Source organism: Pinus tabuliformis, chromosome 2_2, assembly GCF_031772625.1.
Source record: "Pinus tabuliformis cultivar Carrire ecotype Pingquan chromosome 2_2, CPIR1, whole genome shotgun sequence".
NCBI classification, from domain to species: domain Eukaryota; kingdom Viridiplantae; phylum Streptophyta; class Pinopsida; order Pinales; family Pinaceae; genus Pinus; species Pinus tabuliformis.
Genome location: NC_142300.1, coordinates 25,841,338 through 25,867,948, shown reverse-complemented (window position 1 = coordinate 25,867,948; position 26,611 = coordinate 25,841,338). Strand labels below are relative to the sequence as shown.

General features: G+C 36.7%; 1 pseudogene; it reads right to left on the bottom strand.

Annotated features, from left to right (window-relative positions):
- LOC149191350 (endoglucanase 6-like) overlaps positions 1 to 25,562 on the bottom strand; it is a 70,599-nt pseudogene extending 45,037 nt beyond the window's left edge.
- Between the last annotated feature and the right edge of the window lie 1,049 nt (positions 25,563 to 26,611).

The following is a 26,611-nucleotide window of genomic DNA, read 5'->3' as shown; positions in this document are numbered from 1 at the left end:
TCAAGTTTTCATATTTGTTCAACCCCTCCACATATTAAAATGGAACAATTTTTCGCACAAAGTAAGAAACATCACAATTTCCAATAACCATCGTAGCAAGTGAAACTGAGAAACCAAAATTAACGCATTTGGAGATGTGGAATTTCCAAGTAATCTCCTCGAAAACAATGTAATGAGTCATGGAATTACAAATTAGTAGGAAGATTTTCTATTATTTTTTACCTTTTTGTTTTGATTGAACATTCTAAATTAGTAGGAGGAATTTAGGTTATTTACTATATATTTTGAAAGAGAGTTCCTTGCATTTTTGTTTGTTTTCTTTAAGAGGAAGAGGAGTCCGTAAAGGGAAACCATAGACACAAATCTTACACTGGTCCTCTAGTGTTATTTGTGTGAAGGAAGAGGTCAAGGGAGTGGCTACATGGGTTTAAGAATAAGATGAATCCTCATTTTATAATGGTCCCACACAACTAAAATTTTGTACAAAGAGATAAGGAGCTTAACTCCGCGAATTTAATGGTGTAGAGCTTTGCATTACCAGAAAATATACACACCTTTGCACCTCATTCATGGGTTTTTACATCATTATATTGGATTTAGTTTAATGTAAGATGCATGGATAATGATTTGGACACCTCCAGAAAAGATGGTTAATATAAAGTAGACATGTATATGGAAAAGAAAAAATAGAAATGTGTAACGTATGAATTCTCAATTTTAAATCTTTTATATCTTGAACATTGGCATTATGGTCAAAATAAAAATGCTATTTGAATTCAAATTCGAATTCTAAGTAGTTGGAATTGAAATACAACCAAATATTGACACATATAAAAAACCCTACCTTTACATCATCATTATCCCAATAAAGTCACTACATGTTTACTAGGAAAATAAGTGGTTGGTTGTTGTGTTGTGTGTGTTGTTATACTCATTCCATTGCTCATTTTATTTATATGTGGCATGGGTCTTGTGGGGTCACAAGAGACAACTCATTGAAACATCTTATGTTTGTGGATGATATCCTATGTGTCAAGGAAGCCCAATATTCAAAGTGGAAGTCCTTCCATAAGGTATTTGATAAATTTGGCAAAGCAACATACCTAATCATTAATAAACACAAGACAAAGGTAATTTTAGATGAAGAGGATTCTAAGGTAATATAAGAGATTGCATCATTGCTTAGGGTAAAAATTCGTCCAATGTCTCATGGTTTTAAATATCTAGGATGCAGTTTAAAACCCTACAAATATAATATCTAGGATTGGGCCTGACTTGTCACAAAATTTAAAAAAAGTTGACCTGCTGGGATCATAAATGGCTCACTACTAGGGGCAGGGTAATTATGGTGAAGGAAATATTACACGACATTCTAGTTTTTTGGATGCATTTAATTCATATTCCATAGGCCATCATCCATCAAATTAATGCAATAATTACAAAATTTCTTTGGACAGGCATTGGTATTAACAAAAAGATTCACCTAATTTGCCTAAATTCGATCTCTAGGCCAGTTTAGATGGGTGGGTCGGGAATTCATGACTCCAGGTGGTTTAACCTTGCATTATTGGCCACAAATATATGAATGGTTTTTAATGAAACATGGTTTTGGCAGAATATTGTTTTTGGAAAATACCTCCAGCAACATGGCCTGGAGGAGTGGGTTGTTGCAGGAGGACCTTCTGATCCTATAGAATCACTCATATGGAGGAGTCATAGGACTAGGATCCCTTGGCTATACAGTAATTTATGATGGTTGGTGGGGGATGGTCAAAAAACCCACATAGGGTTGGATGCAATAAAGGGGATGCCTGGTAGCCGTATATTTTCGGACCCAATTATTCATTTTCTCAATCAACAAGGTATTTACACTCTTTCTAGTCTTAGTGATGGTCATCGTATGATGTTTGCTTCCCCTTCTTAGCCTCATGCATGGCAGGTTGGTATCCCGAAACATATTGAAGGTGAATGGGAATTCTTCCGTGACCATTTATGTTAGGCTGGAATCTCCTTTTCCCAAAGATAGGACTAGTTGGTGTGGGGTGTTCATGTTGCAAATGGGAAGATATCTGCTAAAGAGGTTTATCCTTTTATATCCTTGAACAAACATGTGTTACCCTATGTTGATTGGACTGCATAGATGTGGGGTTGGGATGTTCCATTGAAGATCAAATGTTTTGCATGGCTGACCATACACAATCACATTCTTACATGGTACAACCTATTAAAGAAGGGTTTTGTGGGGCCAGGAAGATGCTATCTCTGTGGGGTGGAATCAAAAGTTTGCATTCATCTTTTCTTAAAATTCTCCTTTGCAGCTGCTATCTGGGAGGAAGTATCCATATTATTGGGGGTCAATGTCCCTCAGGACAACACTTCTATTACATCTTTCCTTATCTCATGGGCACATCGAGAGAAATAACTCAGGGTTGTACCCTTATATATCTTGTGGGGGATTTGACGCGGTAGAAATGATGTTATCTTTGAGGGAAAATTTTCAGATGGTAAGATATCCATCCTGAGGATTGTTGCTTATTCTCAGGAGATAGGTCCCTAGATCCCCAAAGCTTCTTCACAGTCCATATCCCTTTTTGACCTAGTTGGAAACTACCCAATATGTTTTTTTTACGGGGCCTCCTTCGATGGTTGATGTGGCTATGGAGTTCTTCTTCAGATTAATCCCTCATTGGCATACTGTTTTTGCTGATTTGGGGGTATTTGTGACAATTTCATGGCTGAGGTGATTGCATTGTGGGGATCACTACAATGTATAGTGTGGCTTGATATAGAGAATATTATGGTCGTCAGGGACTCTCTTACCATAATTCAATGGATCCAAGGGAGGAATGCATTGGAGGGACCTATATTATGTAATTGGATGCAACAGATTCAAGATTCGCAATCCTCTTTCTCTAAATCCACCTTTCGGCATGTATACAAAGAGCAAAAGATTGATGTTGATGCTCTCTCCAAGCACAACCTTTCTCTCTTTATGGGACATATGAATTTTAAGCATCTGGTTGACAAAGCGGTCTGTGGTCATGGTTCTTTAGAGATCTAATATTTGGGATGGTTGGTATCTGTTTTTTATCTTCATACCCTGGAGATTTAGTCTTTGGTCTCTAGTTTTTTTGTTTTCTCTCTTGATAGAGATAAACTAGATTACGATTTTGTTCCAGTGATTATGGTATCTAGGTCTATATTTTTGGGGTAGTAGGGGACTTTTGTCTTTCCCTTCTATGTATGTCACTGATGTGTTTGTTGTCTGGGCCTGTTAGTTTCTTTTATGGTTGCAGGCAATCAGGTATTCATGGATTAGGATCCTTGTCCTCTATTAATGAAGGATTCTTTTGTTTTTTTCCTCTGAAAAAAAATGTGGCATGGGTCGACTAAGGGTTGTGTCCCTTGGGGTGACATGTCTCTTTAACTTCAAACTAACCTCCACTTGTACGAAGCAACCATTTTATACCCAAGCTGACTCTACCATGTGTTCATTTGATGCTTCATTCAATTCACACCTTAGCACATATAACCATTGTGCAGAGGCTTTCATTGTGATGTTTCTTACTCCACACCTTTGCACAATGGTTATATGTGTGGAGGTGTAGGTATTTTTAGACTAGTGGAAATTGTGAGCAAATGAAGACAAACTACTAGTGATATGTCAAACTAAATCATGATTTGAGCTCAAAAATGAAAGTGATCAACAAAAAACCTACCAGAAACTACCATGCAATGGGCCAAGCTATTTTCTAAAATCGCTTAATCCTAATCAGACAGTTTCTTTCGAGCCTGCCTTTGTAAAGTCTTATATATTGTCAGCGCAAATTACTAGCGCAACTCATGAAATAGATCAAATATTAGCATAATTTGTGATATTTAGGTTATTATTAGATGTTATAATTAAACTCCCTTTTTGTTTCAATATAGGAATGTTTTCCCATTTTCATGATATCTCCATATATGGCTTTAAATGTCATATTGATGCGCGAATATTAGAAATCAAGTATCAGCTAATGACATTTTGTCAAAAGATTTTTTTTTCATCCTTGTTGTGTCTGATTCGTTGTCCAATTTTCAAAAGGAAAATGAAACTTGCAACGTCAAGGTAGCTTTGTTACAAGTAGCTTGTAATTTCTTAATCGAAAAAAACCAAGGTAGATTCATTACAAGTGGCATGAAATTGAAAAGTAATTTCTTAATTGGGTAGTGTTCAATATGCACTAAAACAGACATGTTAATATTAGTATTGTATAAAATCTTATTGGATACCACTTGGGATATATTAATCTTTCTAAAGTTACAAAATTTACCTTAACTTATTTCAAGTCTATCAGCGATGGATTTAGCCATTACTTATTATAGATTCACTTTATGTTACATACCAAAAACAATATAATATTTCATAATTTTATTGATTGAAAAAAAGATATTAAAACCAGACACTCTTGCAATCATAGTATGCACACTAGAAACTCCTACGCAATGAGGCAAGTTGCTTTCTGAAACTGCTTAATTACAGTCAGACGTGTTGGGTGTGGAGCCCAATTATCTTCCTAATTGTTCAAAGGTTTTTGTTTAAGTCGCGTTGGATTCATTTTCCTAATGGGGTGGTAATTCCACCCATTTAACCGTTGTAAGGGGGTCTAGGGGGGGACAAAAACAACTTTTATGAGCCCCCTCTGGCAGGGGTTCAAGGGAAGCGCCCTAAAGCTAAAATAGATGAAAATTTTCCTTGCAAAATATTGTAATTTCATAGTCAATATGAGTTGTTCATTAGGCAGATGATATGACGATAGAAGTTAGGTTAATTTAGCGTTTTTTTCCCTAGAAGGAAACCCTCGATTTATATGAGGGAATTGTATTGCAGCTGTGTATGATTATTCTGTGTGTGTGAGAGAGAGAGAGAGAGAGAGGAGGTTATGTGAGAACGAAGAGGAAATAATATTGGATCTGTTGTGGGTTGTATCTCTTCATTTTCCTAGATAATATAAAAGGAAGAACTTTTTGTTTCTCCATGGACATAGCCCTAATTGGGTGAACCACGCATATTTATGTCTCTCTTATTTTATGTGTTTCTGTATTTTTGTTTTGACAATATTTTGTGTATTTCATTACCCTATTAATTAATTTCTAACAACTGGTATCATAATCGAAGGTCTATTTGGATAATAAACTCGCAGGAGAGAAGGGTTCCTGGTTCGAGTGGGAACAATGGCAGAAGATGGTAGGTTTTGGGTTGATAAATTTAACAACCAAAACTACCAGTTGTGGAAGATGCAGATGGAATACAGAAATATCTTCACCTACCATTGAGCGTAAAAACAAAGAAGTCGACCAATATTATGGACGCAGAATGAGATATCTTGACAGAAAGGCACTAGGAACAATATGGTTGTGTCTAGCAGTGTTGATGGCATTCAACATTTCAAAGGAAACGAAAACATAAGATTTAATAATAGCATTGGAAAAACTATATGAAAAACCCTTGACCTCAAATAAGGTATTTCTTATGAAGCATCTATTTAATGTGAAGATGTCAAAAATTGGATCTGTTGCTAATCATTTAAATGAATTTAACATGGTTACCACTTAGTTAGGTTTTGTAGGGTAAATTTTGATGATGCAGTTAGGGTTGTATTGTTTCTGTGCTCATTGCCAAAATGTTGGAATGACTTAGTTATGGCTATCAGTAAATCTATCTTTGGATCTAGTAGTTTAAAGTTTTATGATGTTGTTAGTGCTATCCTTAGCAAGGAAATGCGACAGAAAATCTTATGTGATACATCAGGTAGTTCTTTGACTGTAGAGACTAGGGGAAGAAACATGGAAAGAGGAAGGAGCCCAGGAAATCACAGTAAGTCAAGAAAAGACAGATCCAAATCCAGATCAAGGATATTGTGCTGGAAATGCACAAAGAAAGGACACTTGAAGAATGACTACAAATCTCGGAAGGGAGAACAAGGAGATGGACACCAAGAGAACAATGATGAAGTGAATGTGATAGGTGATGTGTTGCAAGATGCTTTGATTCTTTCATTAGAGAATATTATTGATGCTTGGGTAGTAGATCCAAGGGCCTCATTCCATGCCACACCTGATAGGAAACATTTTCTTGATTATGTTTAGGGAGTTTTTGGACAGGTTCGTTTGGGTGATGATAAACCCTGTAAAATCATTAGAATGGGGAAGTTTTTTATAAAACAATAGAATGGAAACCAATGGTTGTTAAAGCAAGTAAGGAATTTTCCAGACCTGAAGAAAAATATAATTTTAACAGGGTAGTTAGGTGGTGAAGGTTGTGTAACTAATTTTACATACAAAACTTAGAAGGTCACTAAAGGAGGTCACTAAAGGAGCCCTGGTAATAGAAAAATGAGAAAAGGTTGGTATGTTGTATTTGTGAAATGGTATTTCTAGTTCTATTAATGCTTTAGCCTCCACATGAGAAGAAACTACATTGTGGAATTCTAGGCTCAGGTAGGGAAAAATTTAAGAACCTCCCTAAATTTATATGTATAACAAATGGGTGAATCCTCATGATACATCGGAAAAATGGAAGGCGATTTTATTAATGATATAATATGTATATATAATTTTTTTGATGAATCTCTCACTAGATTATATTATCTTGTAAAATCATGGCAAATCACTATTGCAAAATGGCAAATCACTAAGAAATCCAAGTGTTGTTGCAGTCGCTTGGCACCAAGAGGGTATTCAAGAAGAAACTATAAAATAACTTGACTACATTGTTGGCGAATCAGAAGAGCTTGACTAGTTACCATCAAACATGCCACTCTAGTGACTAAATCATACAAATCTGGAACCAATAGTTTCCGCCTAACAATTTCTTTCAAAAGTGATAGTGCAATGATAGTTGAGATACTCTCTAAATTTATAAAGAGTGGGCATTGGAGAAGCATATTTAATGGATCATTTGAGATGGTTGTATTTGCATGTCTCAAAAGCATAACAAGTAAATCAACAGAAGACTGCATTAAGGGACTGTCACTCTTTCCTGATGTTAGGACCATATTAAAAACCAAGTCTTGTCTCAAATCAACTTCACAAATTTTTCAAAATTCAATTCAATCTCTGCTATGATTTGTCCCCAAGATGATCACCCAATCTGATTATATATGTACCTCTTGGTACTTCTAAAATTTGCATCAACATAGGAGACTAACCCTCATAAACTTGCATCGTCATATACTTAAAACTAGCTTTCATTCTATAGAAAGTGTAGTTTCTCATTAGCTCACATAGGTGCCATGTGATTACAGGAAATCTTCCATAGGAACTTGCATCTTTTGATGCAAAAGTTTGCATTATTTTCTACAGGAACTTGTATATACATGTATATGTATCATAGAGATGATATTAATATATGGTCCTTCTTACAAATCTCATAATTCTTTGTCACAACTTTTTCTTGAGATTGGACTCCAAACAAAGAATAATCTTAGACTAATAGCAATTTAGATCACAAACAAATTAAGTCTCAGACTTCCTGGATTGGATGTTGCAGATTTCGGATCAATAGACTTTAGAACAAAATCACAGGTTTAGAACCATGCTATAGACTTGATCAAGTGAATGCCACAAAATTTGTACAAGATGAATTAGACCTAAGAGAGAGAAGAGAAGACTCCTTGCTTGAATAGACTTTTTGTTTCTCCTTGGATATGCTTTCTTCCATAATTTTGGTACTTTCCATATTGTTAATAGAAGAGATCCTTGTGTGTCTTAAGAGGGAGATAATTGTTGTCATGGTGTTTTTAAATATGCCAACAATATGTGATCTTCAAACTTCCTTCCTTTAACCTTAGCTCTGATTCCATCTTAAGAAACCAAGTATAGAATAACTTTAGGTTTGATTTCTTTGCCTGATAATTACTTGTGAATGTTTGTTGGCTTCTTATTAACTTTTATGTTCTCTTCATCAAGAAATTACCAAAACATAAAGATCACAAGGAGACAAAGAACACCAAACATTCTTGAATGGAAAAAATACCAAGTAAGAAACATTTCTTGAATGGACGTTTATTGCATAAAAGGGCTCAAAGATACTTTTGAGCTTCCTATCAATTGAATATTTCTATTGGAAAATTTATAATATAGCTGGAGAAGTAGAAACTATACAAAAATAAATTAGATGAAGAAACAATTAACCAACCAAAAACTGAAATATTTTCAGATCACCTGGCTTGGATCTGTATCCATCTCAGGGTGCATATTTATCAAAGTCCTATCCATCCAGATTAAACTACTATAAAATACAAAGAATGAAAAAAATACAAGAATTTCATTACTGCAAGGAAATCTTGGGTAGTTTGTAGCATAACTGAAAATGGGCACGTTATCAATATCAAGCTCCTGAAAATATCTTCACAGATCAAGTTCATCATAAAGAGAGAAATAGTTACCTAAGAGCAGCAGCACTTTCCCAAGGAAATGTCGAACTTGTGCTAGCCTCAGTTGTACTAACAAGACATGCATTGAACCATTAGAAAATACCTTCTGTGACTTGACCATTTTCGATTGTGAAGGAATCCACAAGAAGTATATAGGGATTTAATTTTACCTTATGCAAAAACAGATGGAACTTAATAAATAAAAACATTTGTAGATTAGCTCCATGAAAAACTAATATATCAAATATTCACACATCGGTTTCCTTGGAGCTTGAACAGGTATACCTGTATAATATGGTACATAGGCATGGGCCAAAGCCTTGTTCACCTGGCATAGGTAAGAGCTTCTTTGGTATGAATTTTGGCACTTATGCCACCTCCCAATATCATTACATTAGTTCAGAAGTTGGAGCTTCCATATATGGGATTCCTAAACTACTGGACATGGAACTTTGCATTCCATTGTGCCCTTGTCGTTGTTGTTGTTGCTATTGTGACAGTGACTGTTGAATTTTCCATTGAGAACCAATTTGTGATGACATCCTTGCCCTTATTACTAGATGGGCTCCCACATTTTGACCATGGACTAGACCAAGTGGACTTACATATTATCGTTGAGGTAGTCTTGTGATATTTGTCTCTGGAGACAGTATGCCAAAAGTAGTGGTTATTGACACTGCAACAATTCCATTTAATGTAGTGATCAATGTCCCTGTTGAATTGGCTAGAGATATTTCAGTGCCTAAAACACTACTATGATTAGATAATTTATATGGCACACATTTTTGTGATATGCTCTGCCATGCTTTCAACTGTGCTGTATTTACAGCAGTGGCATTTGAATTCATAGCAAAAGCAAGGGGTACAATAAGATTGGGTGATATTGTACTTGATAGGCTACTCACATTAAACCCAACTTGAAATGCTACATGTCATATTGAGATGAAAGTTGAGAATCACCCTGATCCTGTTGTTGTAGAGAGCCTTTGCTCAATGGAGCGGATGGTTGTATTCCAACATCAGATCCTGTTTGACGAGGCAAAAGCTTTTGGTGAACAGTTTGTTGGGATTGAATTAATTTCCTTTTTTGTTATGATGGTGAAACTGATGGAGGGATGGGAGAAGATGCTACTTATTGTGACATATGCACCTATTTTTGTGGCTATACAGTAGGTGGAAATGACACTGATGAGTGTTGGCTTTCCATGGATAAAGAAAATTGAGACTGCTGCTTTACTGATGATTGTTGCAAAAATCCCTTTCGATGCTAAAAAAAGGTTGAAGTATGAGACAGGATACATGTTTACTACACAAGACATATTCCTTGTTGTCCTATCATCCCCTGACTGTATCACCTATTTCCCTGACTACAGAAAACTTGGACTAGTAAAAATTCTTTCTCCAAGTGCTATCTACACGATTTTCTCCCCTTTTTCAGCATGTTAACTTCTAGGTACAGGCGCTTGAATCCCATTTCCTTAACCAGTCTCTAAAAACTGGTTTTGTATTATCATGCTCCCCTCTTCCAAACCTTTTGATACTTGACTTTGTTGTTGTTGTTGACATTGTGGTTGGTGTTTTTATTGTTGCGGTTGTGCTTGATGTTTTGGTTATTATTGATGATGCAGCTTCTGCACTTGGTTTGGTTGCAAGATAAATTAGCCAACACCTTGAGAACATTGTCCAGGTGTTTGAGGGAGACTTAGGTGTCACTTTTGTGCATTTTGAGACATATATGGAGTAAGGGATGAAATAGCAGATTGTTGGGGTGGTTGATGCTGCAAAGTTGGGGATGACTAGGATTTAGACTGCTAGGGACCACTAGTATGTTGGTGCTAAAGCACATGTGGCATTGAATGTTCCTGTGGATGAGAGTTATTAGGGAGAGGTGGCATTGTATGCAGTGTTTGAGAAAGTGGGTGTGGTTGGGACTGTGGAAGTGGGGATCCATTTGGAGGAAAGTTGTTGCTGGAGGTATCGCTGACCATGTTGTTGATGTAGCTATTGGTGAAGCATATAGGCTTATGGATTATTATTGGGATTTTGTGTTAGGTTCCTATAATACTAGTGATTCCCCCATCACTATTTTCATTGTATCCATTATTGTTATTGTTGTGCCCCTATTGTCCCCATATTATTATTATTGTGCCCCATAGAATCCCACTATTATTATTTTTGTGCCTTTATATTATTATTTTTAGGTCGGCTTTGGTTATATTGTGATCCCTTAGACTCCTATATATAGAAAGGAGGTTTTGTCATTTGAATCATATAGGAATTGTTCATTTGTGTAATGTAAAGGAGGTTGCCCCCTCGAAGAGGCTTATTTCTAAGGCGTTGATCTATATTTTCTATCTTTTTGTGAGCTAGTTTCATAGCATTTTGCAATTGAGAATGGTGCAGAATAATGTGTGGTTGTGGCATATGGTTTTGTTGGTGTTGACTAGAAAAATTATGAGATGGAGAAGAGACCATCTGATTAGAAAAATAAGTATTCAGATTACTAAAAGAAGGTGCAGCTTGACCATTGCCCTGTGTAGCCTGGAGCTAAAACTCTTGCATTAGCATCCAATGATAGTCAGTAGATTAGCCAGGCTGTAAATTGGAATGAAAATAAAAAAGGTTCTAAATAAGATAGGTAATAAACAAAAAAAGGGAAAACTTTCATGTTGAAAACCTAAACACTGCACTCTCTCAATATTACAAGGTTTGCAGCTTTTTCTTAGAAAAATATTGCAGCACTTACGACAAACACCATCTGACACCACTAAATCAAGCATTCCAAAGAAAGGTAATACAATATATGATTAGTGAACAGTTTCCCATTCTCTAATCCCATTGTAAGAAAGAAACAACAATATTGTTCTCCTTTAAAAAAAAATCCAAAGCATATAAATTCCTTCCATGACGGAAGATTAAAGAAGATAATTTGGATTTCAATGCACTGGCATAAGGGAGAGTTTACTAAACTAAAATATACATTTCTAAAATTACATAATAGTATTATTTACATTATGTAATTCTATTTACCACCAAAGGAAGTCCAGAATGTGTGGACAAGGAGGAACAAACAATGGTGTTTCTTTTCTACCCCACGCTTAGTCATTGATTTCACCAAAGTTCTTTTTTTTAAATGTTGCTTATATCAACATAAAATATGATATACATATAATATGAAAATGGACATGAGACTACCTGAAGGCCAATAAAAGATTCTTTAGATTAGCCTTTGACTCAACTGAACAGTCTGACATTTCATTGTAGAAGAATGCTTGGAAAAATTCAGAATATGGAAAGCATCATGACCCAAAAAATAAATTTGATTGCATTTGGTAAATTTATTTGATTCAATTTAGTGGATCAAGTTCAAATTTATCATTTATAAAATTAAATTAAATTTAAATTCATTCATAAAATTTAATAAAAATCGCTAGTGCATAGAATATTATCATGTATGTCAATTGGGGTTATCTCGGGTGGTTGGGTAGAACAATTATTATTCTTGCCACCCAATTCAAATCCCTGGTAGTGACATGATGATCTTTGATGATATTGTTGTAATGGCTTTGAGCCTGAGAAAAACACTCTTAAGTGAGTATAATTGTGGGTTGGGCTGGTACCAACAACCTCACTCTTGCCTTCAGGCTGAGAGGGAGCCCGATTTCTTTCCTTGGAAAAAAAAAAGAATATTATCATGTATGTTTTTAAATTTTGAATAATAACTTTTTCTCAAACTTCATGACAAATTTTATCTAGTTTCTTGGATGGGCAGAGTTTTTCCGAATTCCTTGTTACCAAATTTGAATGCAAACATGAGCTAGATGACTAGGCTCCAGGATAGGCCCTATGCTTCAACACCTAGTATTTCTAATTTTCCAATGGTGATTTCTAACATCTAACAAAGCCAACCAATAAATATGGATTAAAAATTCCACTAAATTATTCCATAATTGAAAGCATACGACTGACCTGCAACATCCACATAGAATCTATGGATCTAGGGACCAAGTTCCCTTGGCTGGTTATAGCTCCAGAAGTTACTGTGCTAGCAGTAGGCAATCCAACACCACTACAAGGAAGTGTGTTGTTCACTAAGTTTCTTAATCTGATCTTCCTTTATCCTGCAGGCTTGTAATAATGTTTTAAATAGGTCATTAATCCATGGATTCCTCTTTCTTGTTTTAGGTAGATCAACCAATATGTGTCACAGGTGTGCTATTCAACATATTCCATTCTTGGTAGCTGCAAATGCATAATAAGGAACTGAATATAAAATCCATTTAAAATTTGGATTTGCATTTCTGTGTGATATAACATATTCTTCTTAGGTATGAAAATTTGGATCTTAATGACAATCTATATTTAGCACATTGGTGAATTCCCTCTATTTAGAGCTAGATGGTTTGTAGGGGTAGAAATGGATGCAAAATTTCACCATATTTTATTATATATTATTATCACAATACCTTCATCAGATTACATATGTTGGCTCAAAACTTTAACTAGAGATACTTGACCTTATGGTAGGTCTCCCAAATCTCTTTACCTCTTTAAATCTTAGACAATAATATGCTGAGAGATGCTAAACTCAGGAGATAATGTTCTCTCAAATTGTATATATATGACAGACAACCAACAATGAAAACTGAACTACTACAATATATCATATCAACATAACTGATACTAATAAAAATGGAAAATCAAGGAGTTGAAGGATGAGCACTAACACATTTCTGTCTCCTCACTCCATTCTCCTTGCCAACCTTGAGTACACTGACATAATTTTTATTAATCAACACCAGGGCTTGGGGATTAGAGTACAATATGTTTGTGCAGCACACTGTACAGAAATGGGGATTAGCTCTCTCTCCAAGGTTTGATGGAAAGAAATGCACTGAAAAGGAAAATTAGTTGATAGGTTTTGGAAGGGGTATGTACTGGTGAATGGAGTACAATATTTTTGTGTATCATAGAAAGGTTGAGAAAATTATTTAATAAGCGTATGTTACCAGTTTGTAACATGCACTTATTAAATAAGAAGAGCCCCTTGTTTTAGACAGACCCTAAATAGGGCCATACAATCTTTGAACTGAGAGCTTGATGTTCTTCACTATTTTCTTGGACTTGTTTGTTATCAATGTAGAATATTTTTAGTAAGTTTGACCTCGAGAACTCCAGGATGAGGTCACCGATTGTGATATAGCAATTGGAGAGTAATCTTTAGGTGCCAGTGGAGGAGAGGCCTGGACTGGAGCAAGTGATGGTTTGGGTTTGCTTACACGTGCAGGAAAAAAAGCTGGAAGAAGTTGGTTTAAGCTACAACCAACATGAAGCTTGGCCATGACTGTTTTGGAGAATTTGGTATCTACGGATAAATACCAATTCCCTAGATAAGTAGCCATATCTAGAACAACAATTTAAAGCACTTTAGCCTTTTCCTATAAGTAATAGATAATACAAAGAGGATGAGAAGACCTACTTGTAGTTTCACTTTCCTCTTGTCTCCTTTGTATCGGTCCCGTTGCTCCTTCCCATACTTAACACACTTGAGAAGTACCTGCAAACATCAACAAAAGACAAAGAACCAATCAAAGCAACAGATCTATTGATTACAAGTAAATGGAATCAGATACATTCACACATATAAGCATCATATAATAAGATAAGCATATGGAAAAAGGTTTAAATACTTTATTGAATAGAAGGAAGAATTGCAACCATGAAGTTTGATTCGAAGTCACTCCTCCAGCTTTGATCCCATCCACATCACATCAAAATCATGCCACTCTGGCAACATAACAATACTTGTCTCAAAGTCAATTCTCATGGCAACATTATCTCCTTACAATTCATCAAAGTCCAGCCCCTGGTCACTTAGATGAGTGGTCAATTTATAGGAAAATGGAGGAGGTTATGTCATAAATGGGGGTACTAAATGGCCTTCCATACTTAGAATTAGTTCCATGGAGGAAGGGATGAGAGGATAGGATGCATATTAACTCATTCCTCATCCATTTTCGAGCTCATAGGAGTTGATAAGTGAGGGAAACTTCTAGAATACTCCAAGAGATAAGAATATTCCCCAAACCCTATGTGAATTTCACTCAATCTCGCCCAATGTAGGTCAAAGAGGGCCTAAGTGTTTTGCAGAGCACCCTGGCATGGACTTAACTATTCTGCAATGCACCCTTACATGGGCCTACCTGAGATGGCCCCTTTAGAGATCATTTCAGGATGTCTTCAAGTCATGAAACTGTCTGGAAAGGAGGCATTCAAATGGTTGACTTGTTTAGGACATGTAGCAACTACAATTAGGTTTTTATGAGCCCTAAAACACTGATATGGATGATGGGAGTGATATGCCTAAATGGATTTGTAACAGCTGCCCCCTAAAGCATGAACTCGAAAAAATGTAAATGTCGAATGAAATGCTTTACGATGTGATGAGGAGGTTTCGAATTGGAAGGTGACCTGCATCAATTACAATACATATATCATGATATTTTTATTTTTTCTCATGAATCATTGAGGGAAGGCACACCCATGCTGAGCATATAAAATTTTTCATTACATGTACATAGATAGTCATCTACAGATATAGACCCATGAAAGGATGACCATCAGTGTAAAGCCATCGTACATATGATTTAGTACTCCTGAAATCGCAGCCCAGATGGATGAAACTAGATCCGGGGTCTTCTATCTCGTTCGCTCAAGTACGATTCTAACCATGCGAATATGTGATCTGAAGTCAAACATGGGAAGACACCATACGATTACCAGCCAATGATGTAAGATGTTAACAGATGCGAGAGAAATCACCGATAATGATAATGATCCTCAAGGTACTGTAGTACATTTTGCATGGTGTGAATGGATTTTTTGATGTTGAACACCATACAAAGTCTTTTGGTCGAAGGCCGGTGATGTCAACCTGTCACTGGAAGCAAGAAACTTGCCATTGATGTATGCAAGCCTCAAGGTACTGGAAGGGTGTTTCTAAGTCAACTTCTTGGATAATGAGCTGATGTCGACAAGAAGCGACTCATCGTAGGAGGGCCTTTATGTATCCCACATCAATGACAAAAAACGATTGTAATGATTTTGGAGATGGAATTTGACTGACGACACAAGATTCAGGAATGGCGGTCATGAAAATGAAGGTTTATGGTATTGAAAAAGATGAATTTTGACTGAATGACTTCTCTTGAACATTTCAACGACATTGAAATGAATTGGTAGCATTGACCCAAAACAAAGTGATGGATGGTATGATAGACCAACAGTATGATAACCATCAAGCTAATAACCCAACCCAAGTAGTCACAGTGATGAAGTGAAAGTGTCATGTTCAAGAGCGACCTGCTACCAAAAAGTGGTTTACCCCTTTTTCCATTTTCCCCAGTCATTGCTGACTAGTACCTCTTTATTTTTTATCAAGCTTGAGGAGGATAACATATGCTTGTTGTATAATTCCACCCTTCAGTGAATCCATCGCTATGTGATGTTTTAACGAGTCTAGCGAAGGTGAAACTCGGTCTTGTCTAGATGGAAAAGTTTGTCACTATTTGATGTTTTAACGAGTTTAATGACAAAGATAACTCTGTCCTTTTCATGTTTAGAAAGTTTGAAAAGGGACAGAAAGAAAAATCCACAAGTTCTCTTTCGTAGATTTGTCTCTCAAGTCTGAAAAAGCGTAAAACAATACGAGAGAGAGCCTATTGACCATGTTCGGTCAATGTATTCCTTTTTCGTAAATAATCTATCTCAGCCCAAAAAAGGGTTAAATTTATACTGAGTAGATGTCGTTTCCAATCCGTTAACAAGCTGAAAAGGAAAAGTGCTCGACAATCTTTTCATATTTAGAGAGTCTGAAAAGAGCTTAAAGAGGACTCCACTTTGAGGAATGAGTGGTGTCTAGGATAGCAACTGGTTCCGGTGATGTTGGAACTTTTCAAAACATGTTGATTTATGTGAAGAGGTTGGCTAATAAGACTACTCATTACAACTATTCCTCAAAAAGGGTAAAACAACCAAGTGAAAGCATATGATTGGCCAAACAGATAGTGACGATGGAAGGAGAAAAACCAAGGCTCATTTGACGGAAAAGGCTGATAGAATGGCAATCACAAGGGTTAAAATGGAGATGGGTTCATTTTTACACAATCTTGAACCATAGGGAACTATTCTTGGATTCAGTTTCATGTTTACACAAGATTGAAATGACAAACTATGCTTGGATTCAATTTCATTTTTACACAAGCTTGAAACAAAAAACTATGCTTGGATTCAGTTTCATTTTTACACAAGCTTGAAATGAAGAACTATGCTTGAGATTGGTTTACATGCCCCCAGCATGATGAAAGGGAGAGTCTCATGTAACCAGATGGAAGTCGTTGCGGTGAAGCAGGACAATTATCCAACACCTTCCTGGCTTCATCTAGATAGGGAAAAAGGTGAATGGAGTGATTCCCTTCACATAAACTACAGGGAAACTTAACTTTACCACTAGGTGCATGTCCCCCAAGCTTCATTACATTCACCTAAGTAGACTACTCGTGGCTATCAGGTGGATGGAATGAAGGTTCTTTTACGAGATCAAGTGAAAGACTCGACTGGGATTTTACGAGATCTAATCAAAGACTTGACTTGGAACTTTGCTCCAGGGGATATTGTTTCATTTTTTAATGAGCTTGACACAAGACAAGGAACTATGCTCAGATTCCTTGTTTCATTTTTTAACGAGCTTGACACAAGACAAGGAACTATGCTCATACTCCTTGTTTCATTTTTTAACAAGGTTGACACAAGACCAGGAACTATCCTCATATCCTTGGTTTCATTTTTTAACGAGGTTGACACAAGACAAGGAACTATCCTCATATCCTTGGTTTCATTTTTTAATGAGGTTGACACAAGACAAGGAACTATCCTCATGGGAGTTGTTTCATTTTTTAATGAGGTTGACACAGTAAAAGAACTATCCTCATATTCCTTGTTCACAACTCATAAGATGTCATGACTTCCAAGAGGTTCTCATCAGATGGGAGAACAATGCTCTGGAAGGGATCCATAGCAAGGAATCCATTAGAGAGATCTGGTTCCAATGCCCCCAGTACATAATGTACAACATCACTAAATTGATCGTCAGTTGATGTAGCCATGGAATGGGTTGCCACATAATTAACCCATGGCAGGGATGATACCATTGGTACAAAAAGACCATTTAGGGAATATGGTTGACTGGAAGCCATATTTGGACTAGGAAATGAAAGTTGGTCAGCGGTGACAATTCTTCCTTCATGCGGGAAACACATCACTCGAAAGAGTGCTGAAATAATAGCTCCCATGTCATAAACATAGTCGCACCCAAGAATTAAATTGTAATCTAAAGGGCCTGGGACTACCATCACATTGAGATAAACAACTTTTCCTCCCAAAGTAATAGGTAACTGAGGAAGGATCCCTAATGGTTCACTAGTTCCTTTGTTAAAAGCCAATAGATTCTGGGTAACAGGCACAAGTGTCGATGAACTGAGCGCTTGCCAAGAAGTGGGGGAAGGGATACTCACAGATGCACCTTCATCTATAATAGTTCCATGTACAATCATATTACAAACCTATACTATGATCTAGAAAGGCACATAAGAAGGAAGATGAAATCCTGCTAGTCGATTCCAATTAAAGGAAGTGACTAGACTACTTGGAGGGGGTACCGTATGAATGGGAGAATTATCCCCTTGAGTTACGAGAATGGGAGGATTTTACTCCTGTCTTGATGGAATAGGAGGGTTGCCTCCAAGCTCATTGGAATCTGAAGAAACAAAAAGAACTTGTGTGGTATCATTTTCACTTTCTTCGGGAAAGGTACGATCAACTAAATGTGAAATCGAGTCAACTGTTTCCTTGACCTGTGATTGGTCAAGTATAGACTCATGAGATTCACATTCAGAGAGAGTGGGTTTGACCGACAATTGATTTTGGTCAGTCAGTTCATCAACTAATTAAGGATTAAGGGAGAGTCTCATGTAACCAGATGGAAGTCGCTGCGGTGAAGTAGGATGGTTATCTAATACTTTTTGGGCTTAATCCAGATACGGACAAAGGTGAATGGGGTGATTCCATTCACATAACCTTCAGGAAAACTTAACTTTACCCTTCTTTCCATGAACTTTACTACCACTAGTTGATGGTGTGTCACCAGCATGATCTCCAGAAGTTGATGACACAGGATGATGTGAACGAGAAGACCATTCTTCTAAAATATGAGGAATATCAGGACAATTTTGAAGAAGATGGTCTCCCGCACAAAGTTTGCATGGATATCGAACTTTGTGAGGCTTGAAGGACAGTTTCTCATCAGATGTTACATTCAAAGCAATGGTTGCTTGGTTGCCCCTTTGCTGAATTTTCTTCTTCATCTTCTTCTTCCCTTTCTTCTTCTTCTTAGCCACTTGGTTACTAGTACCAATACTTTCACCAGGTGAAGAGGAAGAAGGGGAGTAAGAAACAACCGAGTAAGAAGGTAAAGGGTCAACTTTAGGATCAGCTGGAGGTTGATTTTGTCCAGTTGGAGGAGTACTCAATTGTAGAGAAATCATGACATTTTGAACCAAGGAGGTTGAAAACAACCATATTGGCAAGCCAATGGTAAATCCCGAAGGGACAATGTAGCCATATAAGGAGCACCAATATTTCTGAAAGGAGGAAAAGGACTAGGATTCCTATCAAAAGGAATTCCTTGATCGGTGGAATCCAGAGTTGTTGCCATATGTCTCAACCTAAGATCAACTAAGGAGTGAGCATGGAGGATGCTATCTGTGGTCAATTAATTTTATTTTAATCAAAATAACATAAAAAAACAAAAGAGGGATAATCGAGGCAAAAGGATTACCAAGTAATTGTGAACTGCATAATACCTCCCAGCGAACCGAGAAGTATGGGCAGACAATGTCCCCAAATGCTATGTTCAGTGTATCACAGTGTACAAGGCAGCCGACTCGGTTACCTAAGGATGGATAGCAACCTAGTGTTGTCCTCCCATATATACCAGAAAGTACGTGGAGGCCCAATCCGTATTAGCAATGTCTAATGCGAAACTGCATAGTGAGAGCATTCCCATATACTTTACGTATTGTAACACCGCCCTATATACCCGAAGGTACATGGATGAGCTACGATCTACTGACGTACATGGAATGAGGTATCACACTCAGGATGTATTGCATACAAGTTGGCGACAGCTGCTATGTTTTACGACACTGGAACACGTCTCTAGCCTAGAACCTCTAAATGTTATGCGTAAGGTGACAATGCTCCATTAGGTTAATTCAGATGAATTTTAAGTTAATCTTCTTTAGAATTTTCCTTCCAAGGTTCACCACGTGATGTATGTTTGCAATTCCTAAAATGCAACTATCATGATAAACATTCTTTTCATTCAATTTGAATAATGAAAACCTTAGCTAGAAAGGGATAGAGCAATCAGATCTTTAACAAAGAGCAAAGAGCACATCTAATGCAATTTCCCTAACTATTCCTATCAAGCACACACAAACTCTTTCAATGCACAATGCAAGTTTTTCTTTTCGATTCCCTTAATGTTATGATGAACAAAAAAGAAACTAATGCACATACAATCAATCAATCTTTTTTCAAGAACGAGGACTTTACGATAGTTTTGTTTCGAATGAAAAGAAGACTTTTACGACACTTTCTTTTGAGCAAAGATTAATCAACTATAATATAACTTTGACAATGAATCAATAATGAGAAAGAAATCATTTAATAAACATTAATCAATCAAAGCCAAAGTAGGGCTAGAAAAGGAAATACAATATTGATTTCAGAGACATAACAATCATTGGTCTTTTAGCAAATAACTTCAGAAGGAAATTTGGAAAAAATCAAGCCAAAGGTAGAATTTTTTGGCTTAAGGAGGATCAGCGCAACCCTAAATGGGAGATAGTGCACTGTAGAGCATTGTCTCTAAGCCAAGGGTGCTTTGCAGAGCACTGTCCCCTGACCAAGGGTGCTATGGTTACAACACATTCCTAGAATAGACATTTTAGTGCAAATTTTGACCAAAAACACTTCAAAAAGGTTGAAACAAGATCAATGAAGGCAAGTAAAGTCTACTAGAGTGTCCTAGGATGTGTATAAGCTACTTGGAATGATGATCGTTCCCCAGTGGAGTCACCAATTTGGTTTGGAGAATTTGGTATCTACGAATAAATACTAATTCCCTAAATAAGTAGCCATATCTAGAACAATAGTTTATAGCACTTTAGCCTTTTCCTATAAGCAATAGATAAGACAAAGAGGATGAGAAGACCTACTTGTAATTTCACTTTCCTCTTGTCTCCTTTATATCGGTCTCGCCACTCCTTCCCGTACTTGACACGTTTGAGAAGTCCTTGTAAACATCAACAGAAGACAAAGAACCAATCAAAGCAACAGATCTATTGATTACAAGTAAATGGAATCATATACATTCACACATATAAGCATCATATAACAAGATAAGCATGTGGAAAAAGGTTCAAATACTTTATTGAATAGAAGGAAGAATTACAACCATGAAGTTTGATTCGAAGTCACTCCTCCAGCTTTGATCCCATCCACATCACATCAAAAGCATGACACTCCAAAAGCATAACAATACTTGTCTCAAAGTCAATTCTCATGGCAACATTATCTCCTTACAATTCACCAAAGTCCAACCCTTGATCACTTAGATGAGTGGTCAATTTATAGGAATATGGAGGAGGTTATGTCATAAATGGGGGTATTGAATGGCCTTCCATACTTAGAATTAGTTCCATGGAGGAAGGAATGAGAGGATATGATGCATCTTAACTCATTCCTCATCCATTTTCGAGCTCATAGGAGTTGATAAGTGAGGGAAGCTTCTAGAATACTCCAAGAGATAAGAATATTCCCCAAACCCTATGTGAATTTCGCTCAATATCGCCCAGCGTAGGTCAAAGAGGGCCTAAGTGCTCTGCAGAGCACCCTGGCATGGACTTAACTACTCTACAACACACCCTTACATGGGCCTACCTATGCTGGCCCCTTTAGAGATCATTTCAGGATGTATTCAAGTCACGAAACTGTCTGGGAAGGAGGCAGTCAAAAGGTTGACTTGTTTAGTGCATGTAGCAACTGAAATTAGGGTTTGAGGAGCCCTAAAACATTGATCTAGATGATGGGATTGATATGCCCAAATAGATCTATAGCAAGGACACCCACAACAGGGCCATTGTTTTAGGTATTTGGTTCCGTCTGTTCATAGTTGTCTCTCTCATTTGAAAAACTATCATTCCGATCAGGCCCTTCAACAAGAGAATCATGCAAAACATTGGGATCACTTCCCTTGTTGCTAAACCAAGTGGCATATCCCCTTCTACAAGGCATGACAGATGGGTTTACTTTATAAGATATGATAGATGAAGCTCTGTGGTGTACTAGATGAGGTTAGTTTCTACCATAGCCAACTATGTAACTTATGGCTCTCAAATTGTCTTCGAGGATGTAATCTATCTGAGATTGAGAAAAGGATAGAAGCTCTGAGGGTTGCACAACTTCACCTGAGAATTGAAGGTTCTTGCGAGAAACAATGAGGTAATCAGAGTAAACTATGAGGAGAGAAACTGGATGTTATTCCATTTATGCCAAAATAGGAGGCCACCTGGTGTTTTCTATACAATCCTATTGCCTTACTGCAAGTACATGCATGAAAACCTCTGTTTTTTCCTGATAGTTCTATAGAACAACATTGCTATGCCCACTTCTGCCTTGCATGAGGGACTTTGATGCTAGGTGTTGAAGTCTTGCATACTTGACATCCCAGCTGAATTTAGTCATTTTCCATCTCGTTCCACCTAGAGAAGCAACATTGTCAATCACATAGTTCATGTAACAGTAAGATAGATCTCTAGTAGCCTCATGAAGCCATGTCACTGCCCAAAGAATCTCATTTTCATGTACACTCTTAGAGGCATAATAATTATGTGCAAAAATAATGTTGTTGTCATATTTTCCTTTATACTTGTCAGCAAATGTGAAAATTTGCTTGGCATGGTTGAGAAGCTCATTAGAGTAGGCGAGATCAGAGTGCCTAAAAACAATTGAAGAAGAAGCCATTATAGCTTCTATTTCTCCCGCGAGATCTGAGCTAGGAATTTTTGCATCAATTCTATATGCCTAGAGAGGTGTGGTCATGTCTTCTAGCCTTTGCTAGCAATAATGGTCTAAGTCGCCATCACCCACCTCTCCATATAGTACATCAGGCTTTGTATGTGCCTTGAGAAAATAATCAGTCCCCCATCTAATAGCCTCCATCGAATGACCCAACTCACCACTACTGGCCAATTTCTTTCCATATTCAATAACACTCCATGAGAGCATGGTGACTATGAATTCCATTGGGAGGCCAAATTTAACATTGTCACAAGCGTCATATTATCCTAGAGCCAATCCTTTAAATAAAAATGAGGAGTTATCAATCCCTCGGTTGATGGTACAACATCCTCATGCCTTTTGGCTTGTGGTTGTTATGTGTGATGTTGCAAGTTGTCTTATTATAGTGGCCATATCCCTATGTTGGGATTCTGTTCCATATTAATACTCATCTTCTAATCTTGCCTATATTATGATTAATCCTTCCTGCATAATCCATCCTACATCCATAATCATTATGAGACAAAGATGGTTTACAAAGCATGGAGAACCTTAAGCACTAGACAAAAATCATTAAGGGAGATTTGAGGTCTAAAATGGGCCTCATAAGAAAAATGTACAACAATTTTTTTTTTTTATAAGAACCAATAGGATTCAAGTTGATGATGTCAACCATGGGGGACGATTCATCATTTTTGGAGTAAAAAAGCAAAAATAATAAAAAATAATAAAATAATAAAACTACTTTTCAACTCGTATTTTCAACTTATCTCCCTACGTTTTAACTCAAATTTCGATCGGGAGTACTCATTGGATGCATAATTTAATTCATCATCCAAGGAGTACCCATATTACATACTTTCGATGGACCCTGCTACATGAAAAATGAGAAATACATGAAAAAACGTGTTTGCAATCACGATTTTCATGTATTTCTCATTTTTAATGCAGCATGGTCCATCGAAAGTATGCCACATGGGTACTCCTTGGATGAGGAATCAAATTATGCATCCAACGAGTGTTTCCGCTCGAAATTTGAGTAAACCTATAAGGAGATAAGTTGAAAATACGAGTTGAAACAATAGTTTCTTCTTTTTCCCCTCTAAAATTTAATGATGTAATTTAATATTATTTTATTATTTCCACCATTATTTTATAATTCCTTAGGAGGTCCATTTTAGACCTCAAAAATCCCCTAATGTGCCATCATGGGCTTGTAGAGACAGTCAGGAACCATCATGGGCAGGGGTGGAAACATCAACAACATGGAAATTTCATGGTTCCACTGTTGTCCTTCATAGGTTTGGGTAGTGTGTGCAAGCCAATGATTGTGTTTGTGCCTAGCCATAATATTTACCTATCAGGATCACCTACACCAAAAGATTTTCTAATCCAGAGTGTAGCTTTGGGGTGAAAATCGCATGTTGATGTGATGTGATAGCATCCTCACTCATTATGATACTCACATTGCTGGCATGGGCACTCTCTGGGTTGTGGTGGTTATTTATGTGATGTTGCAAGCTATCTTGCTACTGTGGCATATTGTGGAATCTTTTTCGACATCAATACTCTCATTCTTTATCAAGTATTAAAAATCCAGAGTCTGTCATTGTTCTATTTCATAGCATGTTCTGATTGTTTACCATTTGAGCCAGATTATGACCATAGGAGTTAAGTTTTCTCAGACATAAGCTCTCAAACTTGTGGCAAGGCTTCCCTATCCAATATAAGAAAACATCGGTTGAAAACTTTGTTTTCCCTCCACTTTGTGGAAGAATATTCCCTCTCAAACACTGTATCTATGGTGTATTTCACGTCTTCATAAACTCAAAAGCTCCCTCTACTAGTGAAATCTATCTCTTTTGGGATTGATGATGTTAAAATTAGGAATCATTAAATTCAAATACTGATTGGAGTGTTGATATCTAGAGTTAATATCGATGGCTCTGACTTCCACTGTAAATTGTTATTGCAAACTGACATAGGCTATTTTGTGTTTGTGCTTGGGTGTTGAATTCACAGTAAAATTCTACGAATAGAAAAATTGCTTCATAAGTCTCAATATATGTCTGAAATGTTTGCTAATCCTAAAGCAAGCACTAACGTGCAAGTTCTGAAATTGATGTCTTTGCACTATTTCTCTCTCCATCATTAGCATGGTTTGATGGTTTTGTTTGTTATAGCCTATTCATCTTACCTTGGATTTAGCTTTGTTTGCATTGGTGTCTCATCTTGCTAAACTATGCATTTGTATCTTTCATGCAGAAGGTTGACAATAAGACATAAAATTGCCCAACTTCCTACTCTATATGTATTTTGGACATCTATTGGTGAAAGTGGATCCACTAGTTGAAGCTTAAAACATGAAATAGTGTTAGAACCTAGAAATGCTGCTAAGAAAAGATAAAATTAGTCAGTACACTAGAGGAATCAAATATATTAAAATGAACAGAAAAACTCAAAATATTATTTAAGAAGTTTGATGATAGCAATATTGTTATAATTAAAATAATTACTTTAAATAGTCCAATAGACGAACAAGATTGAAATGGACGATGATAAAGAGTAAATGATAATTCAGAGCAATTCAACTTCCTTCATTGGTTATGAAAGCATCATTTTCTCTTCTGCAGAAGGCTAAATTCGGTTCCAGTTAAAAATGGCTACTCGTTTGTGGTAGGATCTCGTATTGACTAGATGGATTTCTTTGGCTCATACAAACAACTTTTTAGATCTTAGAATCCTAGGCACTCTTTTGGTCCCATAGATATAATTCCCATTGGTCAATCCATCACACAAGCCAAAATCAACCCTCCAGGTGACTCTCTGATTGCCAGGAAGATTTCTATATCTCTGGGCCTCGTAAAACATGATACTCTTACTCAATTTTGCACCATAATCATGACCAGCTATTGCAGCTCTAATGTAGAGTGCCAAACTCAAAACATACAAATATGAAGCCATGGAGAAACTCAATTGAAATAAACTAGATGGGCCCACTTCAGATAAGGCCCCTTTTTGAGGACCCTAAAGTTAGTTATTTATGATAGGATAGCATGCAATGGACGAGGAGGAGATAGTTATTGAAATAATAATGCAGCAAGCTAAGTGAAAGTTGGGAATCAATCTCAATGTGAATCAAATAAAGATATATGAAGCCAAAACGAATCGTCCCAAATAAAGCATATGAGAAGTAATACTCAAAACTAATATCTTGGAGGACTAATCCAATTCATTGCAACAAAAAGAAACCCCAAATGACTAGATCTGAATGTGGGCAAGCTAAGAAATATAAGCTCCACTGCTAGCTATTAGGGTTAAGATTAAAACAATTCACCATATATATCTATATGCCCCAACACATCAGAATTGCATTCATCAAAATGCCCCTCAATAAAAACAAATCTTAGAGACTGCCAACAACAAACACCCACAACAATGGACAATGTAGCTTCAGCAAAAGAGGCACAATGCCTAAAACCATGCCTACAACTAGAATAAATCAATAGATGACATATGCATTATAAAGACGTAGAGCATTCTGTAGAACCAAGTGAGAGAATTGCTTAATTCTCCGACAACCTACACAAAAACATATGACATTATCTGCTATCATTGCTTATAGATCACAAAGCCATAATTCCCATCAACATAAGCACTTGAGCAAGGTTGACATACACACAACAACTATGGATTGTGGGCTCTTCTTCACAAAATGAAGAAACAAGGAAAGAGGGATAGCAGTAGCTGAGATGAGGAGTGAAGAAAGGCTAGAGAAGTCAAGACAATATATGCACAATGTTGGAGGCAATTTCCAATATCTGATAATTAACAAAATGTTATATTATTTTATGAAAATATAGTAACTATTTTTCTTTAATGCCATTGACAAACTAGTTCCAAGTTCCCACTGATCTTCCTTCTGACATATCTCTTCACACTCACTATCATACCAGTTGGTGCACATTAAATTCCCAAATTTACTTCAATCCCATTGATCCTTGACCTTAATT